Raw genomic sequence first — 17,278 nt, forward strand, 5'->3', positions numbered from 1 at the left:
TTGCGTGTTCCAGGACTAATATTTCTTTCGACATTAACAGTTGTAGGGAGAGAGTGCAGGACTTTTTTTGTAAATTTTATTTTGTTACAATATTTGTTATCGTTACGAAATTAATAATGAACTAAGCAAATATTGAACTTTCCGCCTTTGATAACGCAGTCTTTGCGTTGAGCAACTAAGAGGAAAAGAAAACATGAACAGACCTGTCGTATCCCTATTCACCCGCTGGGATACAATTCAGGCCTTCTGAAAAGACATTTTTTGGGCGTTTAACAAAGGCGTTCTTAATTTAATAATGCCAAGTTCATATTTTCATCTTACTTTCTACAATAAAAATGAGTGGATGAAAACGGCAGATTTAAGTGCTTTTTTTTTCACCGTATGTTTAGAGGGAAAAGATAATAAGGATATGTTATAAAATTTGACATCAAAACTGTAGATGGTTACGATGTGGGAAAAATAATACGAATCTATCAAATCACAAATTAAATCAGTGGGAGTGTAAGCGATGGACAAAGCTACATATATTTTATATTTTAACAATAATTATGAAAGAATCATTATTTTCATAATTTTATTTGTGTCTTTAAATAAAAATTTTAAATAAAATTTTATTCTGAAATCTGATCTTTTACATGCTTGAAAATGCAGAAGTCTGATAACAGTATCTTTTAATTTTATAGAAAAGAAAACAAAATCAGACAGAAGACATTTAGAATTTTGCGAACATAAATAGAGATTGTTACGAAAAGAAGACATCTAAACATTAATGTGTCAAATTCTCAAGTTCCTACACATGCAAAAAATATAAGCTATCGTAGCACATTTAATGTGTGATGATTTTAATCATAAAAATTTAAAGAGTTTAAAGTTGTACCATCTCGTTTTCAATCACATCTATTTTCGAAACCATTTAAGATTAGATTTATCTATTTTAAATAAATTTCGCAATAATTTTTCATTCAATTTAAGGGACACCCCTTTGCAAAACTCAACCACTTGGCTAACTATTAGAATTTAAAGAGACTAAATATTATGCACTGATTAACTGAGAATATGCAAATTTTTATAAACGTTTAGCTCTATTAATAGTTAAGAAAAATTATTCATGCGGAGATAATAATCTGATTTTAATAAATTTTGCTTAACACAAAGGAGTGGCCAAAAGGAAAAGCTAAGAGCATGTAAAGTTCAATTATATAACGAGACTGTAGTTAAATAAAAGCTAGCAGGCTGCAGAAGTTAAATGATATATATTACTCAAAATATGATCATTTCCTTTTAATACAAGCAGTGACATGATCACGTAAAGAAAGGAAAGTTCTTGTAAAGGACTCTTTTTGATATAGACCGGACATTACATTTCTTCAGATCTCTTAAATATCCGAAAAAATTTCTTTGAGAGGTAGTTCTAGTTTCGGGAAGAGAATGTAGAATAAGAAAGACAAATCTATCAAAGATAGATTTTGTTGTTGATTACAAGGCTGATCTTAACCTTAAAATAAGTCCTGCTCTTTAGCCAAAATTGCGTGCATTGTGCGTATAAAGTGTTGACGTGCAGTACAACGCGTTTGGAGAGTGGGTTTTGAATGAATGATATAAAATGAAGTACGATAAATTACCTGCTCAAATCTCAGAGTTAAAAATCATCTGCTCATTCGGCTCATAAATTATATTTCAAAATACAATGTAAGTTTTACCAGTCAGTTTTAAACGGATTTTTAGAATAAATTGATCTTCTTATTTAAATTGCCCGTCTTTGTCTCAAAATTTACAAATTAATAGCAGACGAAGCCAAAAGAAATGCATTATATAATCATGAAAAAACAGATAAAAGTTTGAGAATAAAGACACACATAACCTCCAGGCATAATATTTTAAGTATAAAGACAGATGCAACCTCAAGGCATAACATTTTGTGTGCTCATTTTAAATTTTATGATTATGAGAAATGAAACCTGGTTTCTTATTTCTAGGAGGAAAAAAAGGGAGCTGTAAGATAAATTTATACCAAAAAACTCGACTTGATCCTTTCTAACTTCTATAATTGCATCTCAAGTGACCGAAAATTCCAGATATTTTTATGATTTGCATTATTGTTACTATGAATACAAAAAAGTTTGACATATATTGATGGACAAAAGATTTACTTCACTGCTCTAACAGATAACAACATATTCCCTAATGAGGAAGATTAACATTATGTCACGGGTGGTATAGAAGAATTTTTAAGCGAAGCAAGGCCTTTTTATGTTGATACCATTTTCAATTTAGCATATTAGGATTCTAGAAATAATGAGGTGGAGACACAAGAAAATATCTTTCCAAAAGTAAAAATTAAAGTTTTTTATGCTCGTTTTGACTGTAAGAAGTCACTTTCTCTTGTTTTTTTATATTTTATTGTATGGGCTATTAAACTTTAAAGTTCTTTTTCTTATTCCGATAAAAGTGTATTTACTTCAGAAAAATAATACATTTTTCTGAGGGTTTTATCGTAGTAGTTTTATTCTTTTGAGTTTTTTTACCAATTACATTTACTAATTTACAAATACATTGTCTGCTTTACTTTAATTATTTCAGGAACGACAATTCTGGCCTGATAACATAAAAATTTAAATTTCAGAGTTACAGAATTCTTTTCTGTGTTAGATACAAATTCCAAACAAATTAGGGAAGTTGGATACGTGTTAACAGTCATCGCTGTCTTGCTAAACACAACCTCAAAAGGTAAATTTTCTGACTTAAAAATAAGTTTTACGAATTTTATTGCTGTACGGCTACGTTTTAGTCTCATCTTCTGCAGTGTTTATTTCAGATCACATTGGAACTGGATATTTACAGCTGTTGGAAAGCCACTAAAAGCAGTAATATCATGTTTATCAAATATGAATGCAGAATGTAATTTAAAAAAAAGGATAAGCCTTTCAGAATTTTTTCCTTAGGATCTTACAGTTTTCTGTATATAGATTGTTATAGCTTAAGCAGGTTTATATATCTTCTGATCATTATAAAGAAATAAGAATTTTCTTGATTTTTCTTATTACGGATTAAAATACAGAATCATTGATTACTTTTACTTTTCTTTGCATAAAATGGTGAGTTTTTGTAAGTTAGTTTACGTGAGCCTATTCTTAAATTTTCTGAAATCTGACAGGATTTTATTGATATTTATGGTGTATGTTTTTATTCCAAGCACATTTCTTGTTGAATATTTTTCAATAGCATATTCTGAAATCATTATTAATGGAAAAAATATCTCTTTGGGAGGTCGATATGTCACGCTATAAAGTTACAAAGGTAGAAAAATAAAGCACTCACAAGTTATGGTCAAAAGACCAAGAGACGGAGAAGTATTGAACAGAGAGAAACAGATGGCATTCATATTATGTTTAGTAGAAATTTTCATACTCATTGCGTGCCCAGATTATATGGCAAATTTCCCATTTTTAGAATTCTAAGAATTAATTCAAACGTAGTTTGTAAAAATTATTATTTTAGGAATGAAATACTTTCATTCCTTTGAATCGCATTTTTTGAAGTTCTGTTGAATCTTAGAGAAAAAAATCTATAAATCAAGAACTGGATAGTTACACAAGAAGGGACTTATCAGCAATAGATGAGTTATGACTCATAACACCCTGCGTATGGAGAATGCACTAAATAACTATATCAAATATAACAGACGAACAGGGCTGAAAATAATTTAACAAGATTCTCATTGAGCTATAGATATTTGGGCATTAAATAATGAGATCCATAAAAAAATTGAGAATATTTTCAGAGTAAAATTCTGTAATCTACTTAAAAATAGACAAAACTACTATAATATTATTCAAAAAATGTTTTCAGCTGTATTTATAGATAATGTGTGTTACATTTTCTAAATTATCTGTAAGTTTCATAGACTTGCGAAGCAAGTAAGTATTACTGCCAAATATTTATATGCTATAATAATCAAAACTTAACTCTAAGCGAGTATTTGACAATCAATTTAAAATATCCTTATTGCAGTTTTTCTTTCTGTGCAAGCTTCGTTTTCGTTGCAAATTTTCTATCTAATGGAATACCATGGAAACAAATCTACGTTGAAACTTAACTTTCACATTTTACTAACGCTTCAATCTGGAATTGTCTAGCCTGCCGTTTGCGCTCTTTCTTTTTTTCGTTCTTTGTTTGCGCTTCGTTCAAGACTTAATATTAATAGTTAATCTATCAAGACTTAACAAAAATGTGCATCGTATGAAAACATTCAGTGTTAACGTGGCTAAAATTTAAAGTTTTAACATTAATGATTACGGTACGAATTCTTTTAATTTTAGAATATTTACGAAGTATTAAACTCTAACTTTTGGGATATGATAAGAGTTAATAAAATAATAATTTAAAACATTTTGAAGGAAATGGTGATAATATTAGTTATATGTAAAAACCGAAATTATTGAAAGCAAAACGAGATTTAAGAAGTTACCATGAGAAAATTTGAAAAAAAGATTTACGTTTGAGTTGAGATTAGACAAATACAGCACACTAATGTCAAAATTAAGAATGGAAACAAAGATGGACTGAACTGTACAACCTTAAAATATACTGTATTACTGTACAACCTTAAAATACTTTGAATACCAAGCTACCCGAAAACATGAAATAAGGAAGCAGTTATGTTCCATAGCAAGAGAAGAAAATTAAATAACTTTTCCTTCTATTTTCGCTGGTAGGAAGTTGAGAGAACACATCAGATAAAAGGATACGCATAAAGATATAAAAACATTACATATAAAGTAATTCAAACACAACGGATAAAAGGATACGCATAAAGATATAAGAACGTTAGATATAAAGTAATTCAATCCAGTATAATGCAAACAAGAGCACAGCGTGCTTGTCCACTGCAGCTCTAGATTCCCAATATCTGCCCCAGATAAAGCATATTCTGAATGAAAGACAGTTTGGGTGTGTCTCATTCATGCAGTAGATAGATATGCATAGCATGCTAAAAGGATGCGCTAAAATACCAACTCAGCTAAGGTAGTTTATTAAGAAGTCGTGGTCAACAGATATCTTTTTCCTGGATTTTTTGAAGTATCCTTAAGATTATTTAGCCATGTGACTTTCTTTGCTTAGAACTATTATAGCGATGTAACTTTAGCAGTTCACTGATAAATAATTTTGTTGATTAATAGGAAGATTTTTCTGTCTATTAATTGCACAGCATCTTCGTTTCTTAGCCAACTCTTCATTATTTCTTTTCCCGCAGCGAGAAGATATCAATCATGATTCTTTTACCCTGTGATGAAAATATTTTACAGTAATCTGACAGGTGTTGATTTTCGGTTTTTGACATGTTGTGGTCTAATAGCTTTAACAGAAGCCCTACAGTTATAAAAGGAAAAAGCATTTCCAATTTATTTTTGATGCACATAAGTTTTCTCATAAACATATTTCACTTTACCGCCAAATGTGATTGAATTCGTTTTTAATTGGATTATAGCAGAGCCAGCTAAGCTATCTGCTTAAGGGGACGGATACCTTCGTAAAAGAGTTTCGAAGGGAAACTGACTCATATTCGAGCTACGCTTGGGAAAAGTCACGAAAACTTCCTTGCAGCTTGCCTGCTCGCAGAAATTTGAGCTCATTTCGAAATATCAATATACCGTGATCTTATTGATTTGATCTATTCGTATAGGTATAAAAGCCTTCACTTTCAAGAGCATTGTCATTGATGGATTTCAAAGAAGGTCAATTCAGAATAATTCGGTCTGCAGTGAAATTATCATTTTTCCATTGTTGCTTTGCCATTATAATTCCAATCGAATAAGAAGGAGGTTTTACAAAATACCGAGCTTTATTTAATAGATCAATATATTGAAACCACGGTTTACGAATTTAATTCTTTCCTAAAGGCCGTTCAACAACAGAAATTATCTAAGCCTAAACAATATTCCCCATATGAATTAATCTAAAATGCATTCGTTCCTTTCTGGCCCACATATGTTTGCTTATTTTTACTTTACAACTGTAATTTGTGCACAAGTTCATAAACTAAAACATTGAAAATCATTAAATATAAAACAAAAAAGATAAACAGAGTTGCTGAACAAATTATATAAAGAAAACTTTAATTTTACTGTAACTGTGGGAAGAAGAATGGACCGCATAAGGAGGAAATGATGGCGAATATTTTTGCTTGGATGCGAAACTTTCTTCTCTTAAAACGTCATGTAACTGTCTTTATGAAGTATCTTCTTTAATCTGTGTCTCTAACACCCACTCAGTTTAAGACTCAATGTAGGTCTCTGTTTTATCCAAAATTTGTCGTAAGTTTTCATTATCTACGACCTAAAATGTTTCCAAAATAAGACATGGCACTGTCATTGGAAATGCTCATGCTGTAGCGTTATCAGGGTCATATTGTTACGTAAAAACCTTGCATCTTTTCGCAATGTGTACAAATTTTGGGCATTCACAAATTAAGATAAGTTTCCACTCTTACTTCTTTTCTTAAGATATTTCTTCCACAAACGCCTTTCTTTGCTGCATCTAGAGACACAATATTACTGATAACAACAACAACAACAAAACAAAAACAAAAAAAAAATGTACTAGGCCAAATTCTTCGCCTTTAACCCAGTTTGGCTACAGTTCCCTTAGTGCCAAATTCATGATCCTATAAGTCACTTGCTGTCAGGTATTATTAATGAGAAATAAGCAAAAGTAAATATTAAAATGGTGTTTCCAGAAGTCCTTGAGGCAAGTGTTATAACAAAAGGAGAGTTATTTCTGATTAACTACTTAAATACTGCCTCTCTCCTCACATTTCTGGATCTGGATGGCTCTGGACGGGACCACGTTTCTAGCTGTGTGATACAGCAGTTTACTGTAACGGAGGGAAGAAAACAATGCTCAGTATTACTTTTAAATTTTGCCTCATTTACAACCTAAAAATTCTTTGGATCGCTTAAATACTCATAGATTTTCCAAAATTTGGATCCCTCTGTAATTCTATAATGAGTGTTAGATGTTAACAAGACCTTAACATTTTGCAACTGGTTTTATTTCTGACCTTGTTCATCTTTATTTTCGAAACTGCATATGGAATCTTATTCTTTTCCGCCGACTGATATTCGAACTTTAAATTATATCCCTGGACGTTCAAGTTCGACCGAGTCATTCTTCTATCAAAGTGTAGTAAAAGGAACTCTTTGACTGAAATGAGCAGTGATAAATCAATAGTAAAGCATACAGTAACAGCAGTTCAGCAAGTGCCTAATTTGATACTGACAAAATCGAAGCATAATCTTGGATGAGATGTTTTGTGAAACGGGTATTTTCAGAAGAACTCGACAGAGGATAATTCAAGAAGATTTGAAAATATGTAAAATTTGTGCTCAATAGGTGCTCCACAGTCTCACTGACCTGCATCAATAGCAATGCGTGATAACGTGCCAGTAACTGTTGCGTCTGACTATGCAGTTTTGACAAGATGAAGGAGAGCCTGAGTAAATTATGTTCTGTCTACTCAGCTTAGCCCATATCATTAACGGACGATCCAAATATATTTGTTATATTATGAATTTTTAAATTTGAATTTGCTAATTTCTGCGCAAATAATTTAAAAAATGTGAGTATAGACTAATTTGGTTTTCTTAGACTAACGCAAACTCCATTCAGAAAACTAAAATGAAGATTTCAATTAAAATAATCAATAAGGAGAGGCAGTTGCTCTGAAGTTCAAGGTTTAGATTACAATAAATATTAAACTAATTTGAAACTTACAGATCACTTCAGTTTATCCCGTTTGGATTCAAAAAATCTATTCTGCAAAATATATGTTAGTCTTTCCCGTTCTAATTTTAATTTGTTAAGAAGCAGACTTCATTAAAGTAACATTTTAAGGTGATGAAGCTTGCAAGTGGGGTTAAATGAAACGGATAATAAATCAAAACGCACTACATCTAACAATATATAAAGTAAATTTATTTTAATGATCTCCAGATTATGATGATAATTAACTGAGGAAACATTAGCATTAAATTATTAATAATACTCGACTTTAAGAACGACTGAGAAGAAGGGGGGGTCCCGTATCGTGCCTAACACATTTTTTTAATGATTTAACGCATTTCTTAACCGCTTTCTTTCTTTTTTTTCATTTTTCTTCTTCTTCTCTTTTTGTTTTACTTCGATGATATACTACTCGCCAGACAAAGTGTGAATAGAAGTAAGAGTAGGATTAAAAGATTAACGAATGCATGCACATTGATCACTATTTAACAAACGCAATACCAGTAATCCTTTTAAATATGAGATGGAAGAAGCCGGGCCTTTTAAAAGTAGTCGGTTATTTGGTTCAAGCGCAGTAACGTTCTCTAAATCGCTCACTAATCCTTTTCACACCCGTATTAATTTATTTTGAAATTGCAATCCATTTTTAGGCAGTTTCTGTCAGCTTGTTCCAGTCTCACCAGAGGCTGAATGGTAAAATAGCTGAATACTGTTAATTTGATTCGGACGCGATCACAGGTAAATTGTCTAGCTATATGGATATTTCTGTGGTTTTCCTCTTCTTAGCTTGAATACGTGCCAGTTTCCCCTAGAAAATACTCCTGTAAGGTAGCCCTCCCATTAGGCAACGAGTGTGCTTTGGCACATCCACATAAGCTAACGTGACCTATTAGACTATTGCATACCAAAACTAAAGCACGTTTTTTCTAATTTATAGATATATTACTACCAAAAATAATGGGAAAGAGGAATGTAATTTATTGATGAAAATGTTTAAATGTCATTTGCTTCCATTTTTAGTAAAGTTAATTTTCTCAAATTCTGTATTTCAACCTATAAAATTCATGAATGAAGCTAAACTAAAAAAAATGAATCTTGGAAAACAGGCTTTCCAAAAGTTTTCCAAGGAAACAATTTTTGTGTTTTTAATCAAAGCAGGTGAAGTCAGACTTCGTACTCTTTCTGGAGAGATTTGAAAACTCTGTTGAGTGAGAGAAAGAAACCCCAGTAAATATTTCTTAACATTTCAAGCTGCTTAGCATAAGAACTCCATTAAGTATTTCTCTTTAATCTTCTCTTTACACTTTATTACTCAAGTATGCGAGAGTTTTCTATATTCTAAATTAAGAGCTTAAATTAAAACTCTATGAACCTCAAAAAGTGTTTTCATCCTAAATATGCTAATAATAATCTGAAATTAAATAAACTCATCTTTAAATTTATAAAATGATTTTCATAAAAGATAATACAAAAGTAATAAAATATATGGTTACTCTATCTGATTTTGTTTTTCAGGATGGATACAGATTAGCATAGACATGCAATTCATTAGTAATAATAAATATGAATTATATTTTTAAAATAAAGATATTTTGATGAAATTACTTAAAAGCATGCAATTATTTAGATCTAGAAATGATTCATCATAGAATTAATCAATCTTGAGTAGCAAAAACAACTGCAGTTGAAAAGAATAGAACTCTACTGGTGTTATAGAAAGTGTATACCTTTATAAAGACGCAGGAATAAATCTGTACATATTAAATAGAATGAATGAATTCATCTGATTTTTAAGGAATGATAATAACAAAAGTAATGAAGGCTTTTGAAGAATGGTATTAGTATAAATTATGACACTAATCATGAAATAAGAACTTTAATGAAATAAGAACTGACAGAATATATCTATTTGCATTTATCAGGACTACTATTTTTTAACCTTATCAGGACTACTATTTCTTCTTTTTGCCTTTGCGTATATACTAGAGTCCTGAGTAAGAACAGGGAGTTTACTCAAAACTATGTTCCTGAAAGTGTAGGAGATAAAAACAAGTGGGAAGGGTTTAACTACCCTTTATTCTTCACAGTTTACAGCTGTTCCCGCATTTCGGGATACAAAGACCAGTACTTATGGTCTGAAACGTAAAAATAAGAACTACAAACTAACTCAATTTAAGAGCTAAACTGAAATACTTTACAAAGACTAGTAATGGGAAGATTGGTCTTTTAATCTTTTCGTATGTAGTACGCAGAATGCTGGAAATCTTTAGTATCAAGAGGAATAAATTTTAGACTTAAAGGCGGACAGCAACTGACTGAATAGCGTGCGTGAAGTAAGGTGGCGACGTCTCTCTTTCTAACTCCTTCTTGACTAAAAGCCACAACTTAAATACTTAACAGTTTGCAAGCTCAATTTGCATAACTAAAACTAACCGCGTTTATTCTGGCCAGAAGTGGAAAATAAGAGGGGAGAGTAAAGTTTTAAAATACAATAAACGTTAGTAAAGCTTAAAATACTTATAACCTATTGCTAAGCAAATTTTGACTTTGTTATACATCCAAGTCTTGCAATAAATAAAGGACATTGAAATAGAATGCAAATAATTTGTTGTAATCTAAGTAATTTTAATGTTTTTTGCGCATAAATAAAAATTCAAAATAGTCAAAGCCATGAAATTAACCTTACGCATTATAAAGATTTGAATTCTTGCTGGAATACGAAATCATGCGATCTTCTACTTCTCGTTGTTAGACTGCTAGAATCTACTGAAGCACCAGCGAGCAATTAACTTAAGATAGTTTCTGTTTCAAAATAAAACTATCAATTAAAACTTTTGATCAAAGGAATTTGATCAAAGGAAAATTCATCCTTTTAACTATGCAGTCAGATTGCTTTCGCATTTCATAACTTTCATTCTGAACTTCTGTCAAGAATATTTATCAGCAAATTAATCTACAAAAGGGTATTGCTTCTTTTTTCTCGTGGATACTTTCCGGATATTGGATCAGTGTATTTTTCTTATTCGAAAGTTCTTCAAACGGATATGCACGAAAAATAGCTCAGTCGTTGCTTAAAGTCTTGATTGCTAGCTAGCATAATTTCTTAAGCGTTTTCTGAATTTTTAAAAGTCATGGAAATTTACACATAGCTGCTTTTTGCTTTACGGTGTTGTTCTTTCCCGTAAGGTAAGCGTGGCTGCAGAAGAGGACAAATTCAGTTAAAGTTTCAACTTGTTAATGCAGTTAGAGTTAAAAGGCTTACATTTCAACCAGTATATGTGGGAATAATGTAACTGCTTGTTTCAAATATTAGCACTTTGCTCTTGTTAATATTTTCAATGTTATATATTATTTAAGTGTATTACTTATATTCCACCTGTATACTAGAATTTACTTTAGTAGTACATTATCATCTCTTTCATTTAAAACTAGATTTTTCTTTTCATGTATAGTGCATCTACTTCTGCATACTTCAGTAGAAATACAGGTTCACTGCTTGACAACTGCTAAACACAGCAAACAAAATCACACACAGCAACCAGAAAATGAAAGGAAGCAAAATTTGGAAACCTAAACAGCAATAGAAGTGTAGAATGCTGTAAGAAGAGGTGTGTATATAAAAATTATCATTCCCTTACTTGTTCATTACGTACTAGCTCTCATAAAAGGTTTAAGGATTTGATGCGCACGGGCAGTTGTTGCATCAAGTGTGACAGTTTTAAGGAAAGATTTAACTGACGATCTTGAAAGTTTCAGTATGTCTTTCTGATATCATCTAGACAATTTTACTGGTGGTCGTATCATTGGAATTTTGAAGAAGGGCGAAAAATAACAGAATTGGCCAAGTACTTCAACATTGCCCACAGAGTTGTTCCACGCTGTTGAAAGCCTTTAAACTACTGTAACGTGTAGCGAACATCACGGAGAGGTCTTATTAGATGTACGACATCTACAGGAGAATGCAAATTGCCCTCTCTGCAAGAAGGAAACGGTGCATCACAGCTAAACAGGTGGCGAATTAATTTCTTGCTGCCACCTGGCATTGGAAATTCCGCAAAAATGCAGTCATATGTTTGGTAGAAAAGGACCTGTAAAAAGGGTGTATTCTGAGATTACCTTACCGCCCATATGCAAGGGTCTTGTGACCATCGCAGTTGGTCAGGATAAGACTGGGCTTGCTCAGATGAGAGTAGATGCAGTCTGTCATAGGATTATATGGGCGCCATTTGATCTGGCTTGAGATTGGTACTGTTTATCGTCCGGAAAATATCTAGGAAAGGGACCGAAATCCGAGATATAGTATCATGGTACGGGCCGGCATTATGATCAATGACAGCATCTCTCTACATGTGGTTGCAACTTAGAGTATGACCGGTCAACGATACATCGATGTTCTACTGCTTCATAGTCACCTTTTCTGTGGTGCTTTCAGTAATATTCGTTTTCATGGACGAAATGCCATAAAACACTCAATCTTAAAGATTTAGATTAGCAATAGAAATATTCAACGCCTATTATGGCCAGCACATTCTCCAAATTTAAACTCCACTGAACGCTATAAGAAAGGGATTTGCTGATTGAAAATATTCTCCAACGAACAAAATATTCTCCAATCTCATCCATGCACAGACCGACTGGAATGAATTGCCTCAGTAGTCGCTGGATAATATTTTACAAAGCTTGACATAATGTGTGGAAAACTTCACTGCACTTTATGGTGGGCATATGTCGTCTGAGCACTCTGAGATCCGTCTTTAACAACTGTCAGAAGTGTATATTGGGCTGCCGTTTTCTAAATAGGTACAGTTTAAACAAATTTACTTAGAAATGGTTTTTATTTACTTGGATCCATGAATTTAAATGAGGAAATGTATTTACAATCTAATTGGAAAATAATTTATATACTATGCAAAGAAATTATTCGTACTAATTTAGATGCTTAGTATTTTATATAAATTTGTGTTGTTATTGCATAATTTTCTCCTAAATTGAATTAATTTGCTTCTAAAAATTCATGTGTTTGTCGATAAATCCATTTTCTGTTTCATTAATGTGAAATTTTATGGAACGCCATTAGTTTTTGTGGGTTATTATCTTTCCTACTACCTTCAACTAAAGAACTGATAATTCGGAAGCAGCTTATTTTTGCGGAGTATTAACTGATGGATCTCGTGACAAAGCAGACTACTTGCGTGACAGAGTTTTCACTGAATATAAAGACAAATGATCACAAGGCTGCTTCATTGTACGTAAAAGCTGTGCTGCTATACCCAAAAAGCAAATAAATAATTTGGCCGTCGCCTTAATATTGTTATTGCGTAATTAAAACATCATTTAGTTAGACATGGCAGATTTCTTCGTTGCATTTTTTATGTAAATGTAATTTTAAGCAGTTACCTTTCTTTGAATTGAACATTTTGAATTTTATTCTACTTCGCTCACTTACTTTCGCCGTTGTGTTTCGTTGCTGTGGATTGTAAACAACTTAGCTTGGTTCAATACAATGACAATATTCTGTGAGGTGAATTATCATAACCAAAGCATATAACCAAACAACAAACAGACACATAATGAAATTATTTCAAGTTTATTCTACCTCACCATTTGTGAGGTATTAAATTAAAATATAGAAAAATAAATTTACCAGAAATTCTGGACCTGGTTTAAACTCAAAGCTTTCTTTCAGCAATGAGTGTGAGTTCAAGAGTTGAGACTTAATCTGACTACAGACTACAAGCTTCCCTAGACAGCGAAAGAAATTCAAACTCAAACTAGCAAAAAGAATCTAACCTCAATCTGAAATACTCACAACAAACCCTCATTAGCGTCGACAACAAACTTTAATCAGCCTGGAATCAGATTGCAAGACAAACTCTCCCACTTCAATTAGTAAATTTCTAAACTTTTCTATAGCTTTTATAGTAAAACTACTTGCCACTCATATGTAAATTCTAGAATCAAAGAAATTCGTAGAGAAAAGCGGCAAGATGGAAAGAAGTAAATTAAATAATATTTCGTTAGTAAGACTTGAACATAAATGCCACAAGTTGATTAATTACTTACAGTAAAGCACGAAACGCCTACCATGCCAAAACCTAGGGATAACTTCGTAGCGGCCTTCTAAAGGCTCCACGAGGAAACATATCTCCGAAAAATATATTTCTGGACGTCTGCGGTGCCTGCTCTCGTCCATCTCTATTGGGAAACATACCTCCAGTACTCCAGATACATGTCTGCGACTCCTACACCGGGAATCATGATAATTTCACATAACGGGATACATTGTCACAGGAGACAAATTTGGCGAATGAAAATCAATGAATCTGTATATGGAGATCCTGTGTCCGAAAAGCAATAGCAGGTACTCCCAGCGTTTAGCTTGTTGAATAACACGTGGAGCCCTTGGATTTTTTGCTATTACTCTAACAAATTTAATTTATAATGTAGTATTTCTTTTGGATCCTTATTTCGATTTGATAGAGTATTTTCTCACCTTGACACAAATGATTTGCTATTGTAAGCTCTAGAGCGTTTACTAAATCTTCTTCGAACATAGCGTTAACTAAAACTAATTTGTTAGCTTTTAATTAAATCTGTCGGAATATCTTTTCCTGATTAAAGGGATTACTATATTCTTGTTTTGCGAGAAGTCTAACAAACAAGGAAAGCTTAATATATCGTATTTTTGCATTTGATTATATTTCCGATTTTTTATTAATTGATTTTTAACATTTGGGCTAATTCTAACTGGCTCGATCGCTTTGCGCATTTACTGAAGTGTTTATGTTTTCTGCGAACCAGCAGATTAAGAGTTTAAATCCAGCTGAGTTCTTTTCTGATTTTTTTTTCTACTGAAATAAATGTCTTATTTCTGCGATTAACAGAGTTATGTGAATACAAAAATTATTAAAATTTTTAAACGTAACAAGTAGTAATTTTACGTTATTTTATTATTATACGTAAAATATTATTAAGTTAGCCTTTCTTAAAATGTAAAATTAATATCTCTGCTATATAAAAAACAGAATAAAAACCAGTCCTCGCTTCAACTTATTAATCTGGATAGTCGATACAAATGCGACAGTCTGACGTCGCTAGTTGTGATGGCGCTGTCAGTTACCCTTAGAGAGTCCTCTGCGAGGGCATCCCTTCCCTTAGGCAAATAGCCCTAGTGTGCTTTGTCATATTCAACTAGGTCAAACCCAGCCCACTATCGGTGATTCCTCTGCTCATTTCTTTATTGATCGCTACACATGTAGACTCCCACAGATCTAAAAATAGAGTGAAAGTTCCCAGTTTTAAAACTACAGGGGAATCTCTCATAATTGAATATAAAAGGGTGCTGCGAGTAGCCAAATTGATAATCACGTGTATCTCTGAGTGTTATAAAATATAAATTGATTGAACATTGTATATTTTAATTTTTTGCTTAGTGATAAACTTTATTGATTATTTTAACATCGTGTTACACATACTCTTCCATAAGTTTAGAAGTAAGAAACACATCTCGGGAACCATAATGTAAATTATGAGGCAATTCAACCAGGATAATAGACAAACATTTGTTTTTCGATAATTACTCACACATTTACCATGAGACAACAGCACTGATATCTGTGCCGATGGAGCAAAGACCATGAATGGCATAATTAACAGGGTTGGACAGCTTATTAAAAATATCGTCAAAACCTGTTCTAGTAACCACGGCAGAAAGCATAAACAGGCATTTGTTGCCCCCCAAAAAAATCCTAAAATTAAAAGATTGCTCTTGATTGCGCCATCAATGTTATTAACTTCATAAAATCTCGGCTCTTAAATAATCGTTTATTCAAAAATACTGTGCGAAGACATGGGAAGTGAATTAACATATCTTCTTTTACAATACTGAATTCAAATGGTTATCTCCAAGGAAAGATACTAACCCGTATTTTTAAGCCAAAGGTTGAGGTGCGCGCTTTTTTAAAACTCAGTTTCGAATTAGGAAGCCGATTATTTGATAGAAATTGGATGCTTTAATTGTCTATTTAAGCGACATTTTTACAGAGATCAGTGAACATTTCATTAAAATTTAAATGGTTAACTTCAGAGAAAACAAGTAAATACATTTACTACTCACGAAACATTTTTGCTTTCAAGAAAAATATAGAATTTTGGACAATTTATGTGCGCTCCGGCGACTCTGATTGCTTTCCAATAATAAAAAGTTTTTTCAGAAGACGAAAGGGTTGAAACAGGGTACACATTTATTGGAAAAATTATTCAACACATTATAAGAGACATTAGGTAATTTTAGAAAAGCTGGAGAGATGAAAAATGAGCAATCGCCTTCGCCGGAAATCGAAACACGGACATCTGGAATACCGGCCCAGCGTGCAGAACCACTACGAAGGCACGCTAGGAAGGCGGGAGAAATACCTTATAACCTTATCAGGTTCAATGTTCCTTCTAACCTTCTTCGGGAACATGCAAGGACCTGACTCGGAACAGAGAGCTTACTAAAGCTATGTTCAAAACTGTGGGAAGTAAACAGGATACACAAGAAGGGTATACAAAACCCTTTATTTTTCTCTATTTTAGGCCCACCAGCGGCCGAGCGGTAAAGTCGCTGAACACTGGTAGTTCGGTCCGAGGTTCGAATCCCGCGAACGGGCTGGCTGCATGGGTGTTTTCGTGGTTTTCCCCATGTGTAACGTGTATACGAGCCAGTTTCCCTTAGAAAGTCCTCCACGAAAGGCATCCCTCCCCTTAGGCAGATAGCCCTAGTGTGCTTTGCCGTAAATACATCACACATTTTCTCTATTTTACAAAAACTTCCGTACTTCGGAATACACCGACCCGCTACTTGGGGTCTAACGTAAAAATATAAAAATAGAACTAAACTCTAATTTAACGTTAAAATAATAAACGTGGAAGATTGGCCTTATATTAACAGGAAGCGTATGTAGTACAGAGAACTGCGAACACTACAATACGTTTAAAAATTATCAAGAGGATTAAAACCTCTGGCCTGGAAGGCAACAAGCAACTGCGTAACTTCTAAGGTAAGCGGCCTGCTTCGACTCACTGCTTCCTCTCTCTCGCTTGGCAAAAAGCCACAACTTAAATACTTGGCGTTCGCCAGACAAACTTTGCATAAAAACCTTAACGCTTATAATTCTGGCCGGAAGTAGAAAATAAGAAGTGATAGTAAAGATTTAAAATAAAATAAACGTTAGTAAAACTTAAGATCCTTACAACATGAAAGGTTTAAGTAAAGCTTTTAATTATTAGTATTTTCAAAATGAACAGCAGATTCAATATGAAAATGAGTTGTAGATAGAAAACCTATTTATTGTCAAACCACAACTTTGACCATGTCAGCAGAAGAATACGAAATTTTTATTTAAATGACATCTGATTCATCGTTGCAAGAATAATTTAAATTAATGCCGTTAGTGGAATTCTTGTGCAGTTTAAAAGATGAATATCATAAACTTGTCAAAAATTATGTATTGGA

General features: G+C 32.7%; 1 protein-coding gene across 4 annotated transcripts in view; it reads left to right on the forward strand.

The window, feature by feature from the left end:
• The window catches only part of LOC118187558 (uncharacterized), a 338,262-nt gene that overhangs the window by 94,577 nt on the left and 226,407 nt on the right, over nucleotides 1–17,278 (forward strand). The window contains exon 2 of one of the 4 annotated variants that reach the window (XM_085808464.1): nucleotides 11,235–11,390. The exons of the other annotated variants lie outside the window; for them this stretch is intronic. The gene's annotated coding sequence lies outside the window, so the exon portion shown is untranslated. The remainder of the gene's footprint in view (nucleotides 1–11,234; nucleotides 11,391–17,278) is intronic. 4 annotated transcript variants of the gene reach the window in all.

This window comes from Stegodyphus dumicola, chromosome X1 (genome assembly GCF_044657685.1).
Source record: "Stegodyphus dumicola isolate Sdum_Otavi_A_Nest chromosome X1, ASM4465768v1".
Taxonomy (NCBI): domain Eukaryota; kingdom Metazoa; phylum Arthropoda; class Arachnida; order Araneae; family Eresidae; genus Stegodyphus; species Stegodyphus dumicola.